The sequence below is a fragment of the Myotis brandtii genome, unplaced genomic scaffold (genome assembly GCF_000412655.1).
Source record: "Myotis brandtii unplaced genomic scaffold, ASM41265v1 scaffold923, whole genome shotgun sequence".
Classification (NCBI taxonomy): domain Eukaryota; kingdom Metazoa; phylum Chordata; class Mammalia; order Chiroptera; family Vespertilionidae; genus Myotis; species Myotis brandtii.
This window is the reverse complement of record NW_005371804.1, coordinates 229,083-236,089: the sequence shown is the minus strand read 5'-3', so window position 1 is coordinate 236,089 and position 7,007 is coordinate 229,083.

Sequence of the window (7,007 nt, the reverse complement as noted above, 5' to 3'; positions counted from 1 at the left end):
CCCCGTGCCTGGCACCGAGGTGGCTCCAACACTTCACCGATTGTGCATGTTGCCGAAGAAAGTAAACTCTTCTTTCTATAAAATTAGATTCACTTTCCAAAGCCAACATAGAAGAATTTTATCTTTGGAAAATGAGAAAAGGGATGATATTTAAAAATCTCTATGCAGTCAGATTTTAAGCCAACTTTTTAAAACATTAAAAAAAATGTTCTGGCACAACGGACCTGTTTAAAACCTGGACGGCTGTGATTTGTCGCCTTTTTAAAGCAAAAATAGGTTGATAGGAATGTTAGGCCGCGGCTTTCCTTCCGGAGTTTCAGCAAATAACAGGGCACACCTGCCACTTGGTCCCCACCAGCACCCGCTCTCCCCCGCCCTCTGTGCGCTAGTGGTCGCCCTCACCTGGCCACTCAGGGGAACGGTGTACATTTTATTCTTTTCAAAGATGTTGAAAATTTGTTGTCCGTAAACTCTCTCTCCCTTTCCTCCGCTGTGTCCCTCTCTCTCCTAAAAAGAACCTGTGTTTACACATGTGACCTCCCATCTCACCTGCATACTCGGCGAGATCTCTCGTCTTTAAGAGCCGCCCCGCCGGGGTTGCTCAATGGTTCGAATCCTGGTCAAGGGCACATGCCTGGGTTGTGGGCTCGATCCCCAGGAGGGGGCGTGCAGGAGGCAGCCGATCAATAATTCTCTCTCATCATTGATGTTTCTCTCTCTCTCTCCCTCTCCCTTCCTCTTTTTGAAATCAATAAAAATATTTAAAAGAAAAAAGAAAGAAAAGAGGCTCCAACCAATAAGAGAGGAAGGAGAGACAGACATGGGCAGGTCAGCCGTCTGCCAAGCTCCGTGGAGCTCTGTCCTGCCCCATCTTCCAGTGTCAAGTGCTGCAGCCCTACCTGCAGCTGCTACTATTTAAAGGTTTAAATTACTTCCTGTTTATGGATGAAAAGGTCATCTTGTATCCTGCCGTCCCTTTTAGCCCAATTAAGTGTCCACGCCTGTGCGGGGGAAGGACGGCCTGGGGTGTTCACAGAGCCCTTTGCAGCTCCGCGTCAGATGAAAAGGTCAGCGGGTGTTTGTATTCAAAGAGCCCGTCTCCGCTGCCTCAACCCGGGCCCAGCGCTGAAGGCCACGCTGGGGCCTGCTGCTCGGGCTCCCATCTCAGCAGACGCCTCGCTCGCAGAATTGTGCTTGGAGCCTTAATTATTTTTCCCGTCCGCACACCCCTGGCGAGCTCCTCCAGTTCACTCTCCAACAACTGTTCCCCAAACTGCAAATCGGTGATTCTGCAGAGCCAACCCACTGGTCCGGTGCTATAGGCTGGACTGTGTCTCCCCCAGATTCGAACAGTGAAGCCCTAACCCCCAAGGGGACTGTATTTGGAGACAGGGCCTTTAATGAGGTCACTGGGGGGTCATAAGGGTGGGGCCCTACCCCAATAAAACTGGTGCCCTTATAAGAAGAGGGAGAGTCACAGTGGGGAGGGGGTGTGCACCGAGTAAAAACGTGTGAAAACGTAGGGAGAAGACGGCCTTCCACCAGCTGAGAAGGACCCAGCCCTGCTGGCTCCTTGATCTTGGAGCTCCAGCCTCCAGAACTGGGAGGAACATTTCTGTTGGGTAAGCCCCGCCCCCACCCACCCTGCGGGACTTTGTTATGGCAGCTCAAGCAGACTTGAAGGTTTGGGCGGGACACGGCTGAGGTTCTTTCTGTATAAGGCACTACAGTGACCCCTGAGCCCCCACCCCATTGGGACGTAAGTATCCCCTGCTGAATGCTGGGGATGGACTCAGCTCTCACCCCCTGGAAGGCTGCTGGCAGCCAAAGGGAGCTAGCTGCCTCGCCCAGAGTCCACATACCCTTCAGGTGACACCCCCACCCCCAATTCATTCAGGCCCACGTCCAATAAAGGCCCGGCCCCCTTGTCCCACTTTGAAAGAACCCTGCAGGTCATCCATGCTTACCCGAGCTTCCTGTGGGATCAGCGGAGGCCCTTGTTGCAGCCCAAATTCCACCACTAAGGTTGGTGATGGTTTTTCTCCTTGGGCAGATTAGCAAGGTGGACACCACTGTTGCTGTTCTGTCGTGGTTCCCGATAGAGTCTCTTCCCTGTATGAGGGGTTCTGCTGGGCAAGCAAACAGGGCAAAGACATGTGGGGGAGCAGAGGGCCTGCAGAAATGCGTGGACTGGATTCTGCTGGGCAAGCAAACAGGGCAAAGACATGTGGGGGGGGCGGGGACAGAGGGCCTGCAGAAATGGGTGGACTAGACGTAAACCAACACATTCCCAGGGGTACCCTCTACCTCACTGCATTGTACAGCATTTCCATGGTGATGGGAGATATGTCTACAGCACCTCTAAGTGGGCCAGATGCAAAGTGAATAGAATGCCGGAAACTACTAACCTCTTCCAAAAGGGATGCGGAAATGATGGCCTAAATTGATCTGCAAAGCCTGCATGTCATTTTGGCAATTTCAAGACTGCAAAATATTAGCATAAAAAGTGATCAGTTCATTCCTCAATTCAATATGAATGCTTGCTTGCTTTAACTAATTCCAAACACTAAATCATGCTAAAAAAGCTCATTACCAATATTGTAGAATTAAGGGGGGGAAAGTCATTCAATTAAATTCAGTGAGCTAAATGTCTTTAGAAGAAAATTAATTTCCTAATTAAGCAGCCGAGGGGTGCAGTGCTCCCCCAGAGCAGCCAGAGCCACCAGCCTTCTAAATGACTAAGCTGTTCTGACTAAGGCATAATTGTGGAGATGAAGCTTACAACTGCAGAGATGCCATCATCTGCTTGGATCCCAAAAGGCAAGGCCATTTTCATCACGGAGAGAAATTAACCAGAAAAAAACAGCTTTTGCAACCAGGGACCTACACGTCAAAAAATATTTGGGTGCCAACATTCTATTTAGTGGCCCTATTTTGGTCTGAACAGATGACATTCTAATGGTCAGACTGTCATCTATAACAATTTCCCTGCCCAAACATTAAAGTGTGGACAAACTCACTGCCCACTCTCCCATAAACACACCTCCTAGCAGTAACAGTGATGCAATTAATAAGATCCGTGGGGGCGTGGGGTCCTGGGGGTCCCGTGCATCCTTGGATCTCTAGGACAATTGAAAAATACCTTCAACGACCTGAGGTCCTTCAACTATTGGAAGAGCAGCCAGTGGCATTGGGTCCGTAGAGCTGTGTTCATCCGGAAGTTCTAGAAGAGAATCTGTTTCCTTGTATTTTCCATCTTCTAAAGGCCCCCACAGCCCTTGGCTCATGGCCTTCCATCACCACAGCCTTTGATTTTGCTGTCACATCTTCTCTGACCCTCTCCTCCCTCTTCTATCCTTTAAGGACCCTTGTGATTACATTGGGCCCATTAGATGGATAATCCAGAAAAACCGTCCCACATCAAAATTGTTAACTGGATCAGATTTGCAAAGCCCTTTTAGGTCACGTAAGGGAACAGGTTCACACAGAACCACATGTCGCAGAAATTAGGATGTGGATATATTTGCAGAAGTCAAAATTCTGCTGACCACACTGCCCACATTCCACAGCTCAGAAATGAAAGAGCCCCCCTAATTGTAAATCCCCTCCTCACATACACACACACACACACACACACACACACACACACACACACACACACACTGCCATCATGATGCTTGGAACCATGAAAAATCCCAACTCTACTTAACATGCTCCTCTCTCCGCCCCCCAAGGTGTAAGGAAAAAGGAATGGCGTGGATTCGGACATGAATAATCCAGACTCTTTTGCTTAGTTTCAGCTCCAAAATCACTAGAAGTCACCTAGAATGTCAAAGGTTCACCTGGAAATTCAGCTCCAGCAAAAAAGCTGCAGGAAACTCATGTACCAAAGAATTTCCCTAAGTGTCAGACGAGCTGAGAATCTGATTCTCACTGTGCAGCAGGCACAGTTCATTTTTTCAGGTAAATGGAACGTATTATTTATTCATAGCGATGGGACCCAGTCCTATAATTACAAAAATAAAAGGGGATAAGTGTGAATGTCTGCCGCTGTCACCATTCCTTTCAATGTGTGAGGATGGAATTGTTCACATCTGATTCTATTAGTCCATATTAAAAGTATCATTTCCAAGTAGTTCGGTGATTTTTATGAAGCTAAGACTTTGAAGATAATTGAGCTGGAATGGTTAAGCCGTGATGATGCGAATACAAGGAAAATAGATGCTCTTATTGCCCATGACAAACCCGTGAGATGAAAAGCATTCATAGGTAATGGTTATTTGATGTGGAAAGCACCCACGTTCCTCCTTAGAAATGTAGTTTGATAATAATACATTTCCATTTTATTAAAATTGGCTGCACAAAAAAATAGATGATTATTGGGTACATCTCCAGACAAACTTACAAAACCAATTTCAAAGGAGGATTTCAAAGGAAAAAATGTTATTAAGTTGGGAAAACAGGAAATTTTTCTTTGGAAATTGTTTTAATTAATAATCCAGTTTCCAGTTCCACAGGTAATTTGCCTTTTTAATTGTGGAAAATTGAACAATGACAGCTCAGTGTGTCTACTCTAAAAATGCTAACCTCCTGTGGAGTCAAATTCAGACGAGCGCCGTCACTCATGCGTGACGCTGACTTTCTTTTGGGAAGAGGGAGTCAACCGCGGCTTGTCTTTCACACCCGCCAGCGGCGAAGCCAGAGCAGCAGAGCTCCCTGCTTGGGTTCATGTGGGTTTCACAGAACAGTAACCATTTCCACTGGCTTAAGCCAAAGAGAAGGACTGACTGTACGAAGCAGGCCGCCTCCTGGCACCAGGGACACAGGCCAGGTGATCACCAAGGACGGCTGGACTTGGGACCTGGAGGTTCCCAGGGATCACGAACCACTGGTGATTGCTTTCCACTTTCTTTCTTTGCAAACTGGCCTTGTCGGCTACTCGGGGTGGAGAAGCTGGAAGATGACCACCCACCAGCCCAAGTTCACAAATGTGCTTCCTACTACATGGGGTCGATGAGTACATGTGGTCAGGTTTCCCAGGAATTAGCCCGGCTTGGCCAGGTGTCCGCCTATGGATGGGCTAACTATGCCTGGGGGATATAGTCACATGACAGATGTGTGACAGTCACATGACAGATATGTGGCATAGTCACATGACTGATATGTCACATAGTCACATGACTGATATGTGACATAGTCACATGATATGTGACATAGTCACATGACAGATATGGCTCCAGGAGGCAGCCCGGAGCCTGGCAGGCCAGCATGTCCTCAAAGCAGGGACTGGTCAGCCAGCCTGTCAGCTCTTGACAGAAAGAAACTCCCACCTGTGCGGGCTCAGATTCTATTATCCAAAACCCTGGGGCTCATTCGGGCGGTGTTACTGAAGGAAAGGAGTTGGCATTCGGGGCAGAAGGCGGCCCATTGGTCAGGACAGCCCATATGCCGCAGGGCCCCTAGGGAGCCCTGGTCCACCAGCGAGCGCCCCAAGGCCTTGTGCCGCCCAGCCGGCCACTGTGTCTGAGCGTCTCCTCAGAGCGCAGCAGCATCCTGATGAAAGCGCTGCAGCTCAGTCCACGCTTTTCCAAACACGCAGGTGCGGGGCCCCAGCCAAAGGCACAGGCTGTGAGCACAGGCCACCCGCTCTGCCAGCCCGCAGGCCATGCGACCCTCAGCAGACACCCTGACCGCCCTGAACCACAGCTCTTCGCCATCCAGAAAACAAGTGAAATACCTCCCCCCGGTGACCTATGTGAAGATTAGGAAGATCCGGGGTTGGGTTGAGTGGTAGGAAATGTCTGCTTCTGTGGGGCAAACGGTGGAATATCTGCAGTTTCCCAGGCTTCAGACCAACATTGGAGGCTCCGCACGGTGCCTGGCACGGAATGAAATACAACCTGCATCCTACAAGGATGCAAATTGAACTTGGATCGTGCAAAATACAGTTTTTAAAAGTTCCAGGTGGGAACATTGTGTCCCACCCCCAACCTTGGACAGACTGTAGCACATGCCATACGCGGAGGAACAAACCACGTGGGGAGCAAGCAGCCTTTGGGGAGATTTTAGTTCTGCGCCGTCTGTGACAGCTCATGACAACGGGAAGGGCAAAGAGAAGGTATGGTCCCAGCGGCGTCTTAGAGATGATGGCCATCTGTCCTTAGGTGTGGAAGGTTCTGGAAAAACACACACACTGCAATAATAGCGGGCAAACAGCGGGCAAACAGCAGGCTGGGGCTGGGGCTGAAGGGGCTCAGGGCTTGGAGATGGTTTTCATTTTTGCTTCAGCCTCATCTTTTGCATAATTTTGCATAAAAAAATAGCTTTTATTTCAATCTCCCAAGTCCCTACCGTGTCACTTGTGTACAAATGGTGCCCTCGGACCCTGGCTGGCCGGAGGTCAGGAAGCAGAGAGCATTGTGCCTGCGCAGAGAGCGCTGGGATTCTCCTCAGCACTTTTCCTGGCAGTTAACTTTTAATTAAAAGATTTAAAAAAGATGTTAATTACCAGCTAACAAATGTCAATCTATTCCGACAAGGAAATTAACGTGTTCCACAAAGGCCTCCATACTTCTTGCAGTTCAGGAAAGGGGTGAGGGTAAAGTGTACCTCTGCCCACACTTCCCTTCTGACTTGGGGAAATGTGGGTTGGAGAGCCACGCCCACATTGGTTGCCAGGTTCAAGGTTTAAGGGCCACATTATAGGTAACCCTAGGAGGATGGGCACTCACGCCCACGGAAAGGGAGCTGTTGGTGCGCTGGAGACAAGATGGATTTCTTTATGCACAAGAGACTCAAAGAAAATTCTTCCCAGACCGGCCGGTGTGGCTCAGTGGTTGAGCATCAACCCATGAGCCAAGAGGTCACGGTTCAATTCCCTGTCAGGACACATGCCTGGGTTGTGACCTCAATCCCCAGTGTGGGGCGTGCAGGAGGCGGCCGATCAATGACTCTCTCTCATCACTAATGTTTCTCTCTCTCCCTCTCCCCTCCTCTCTGAAATCAAT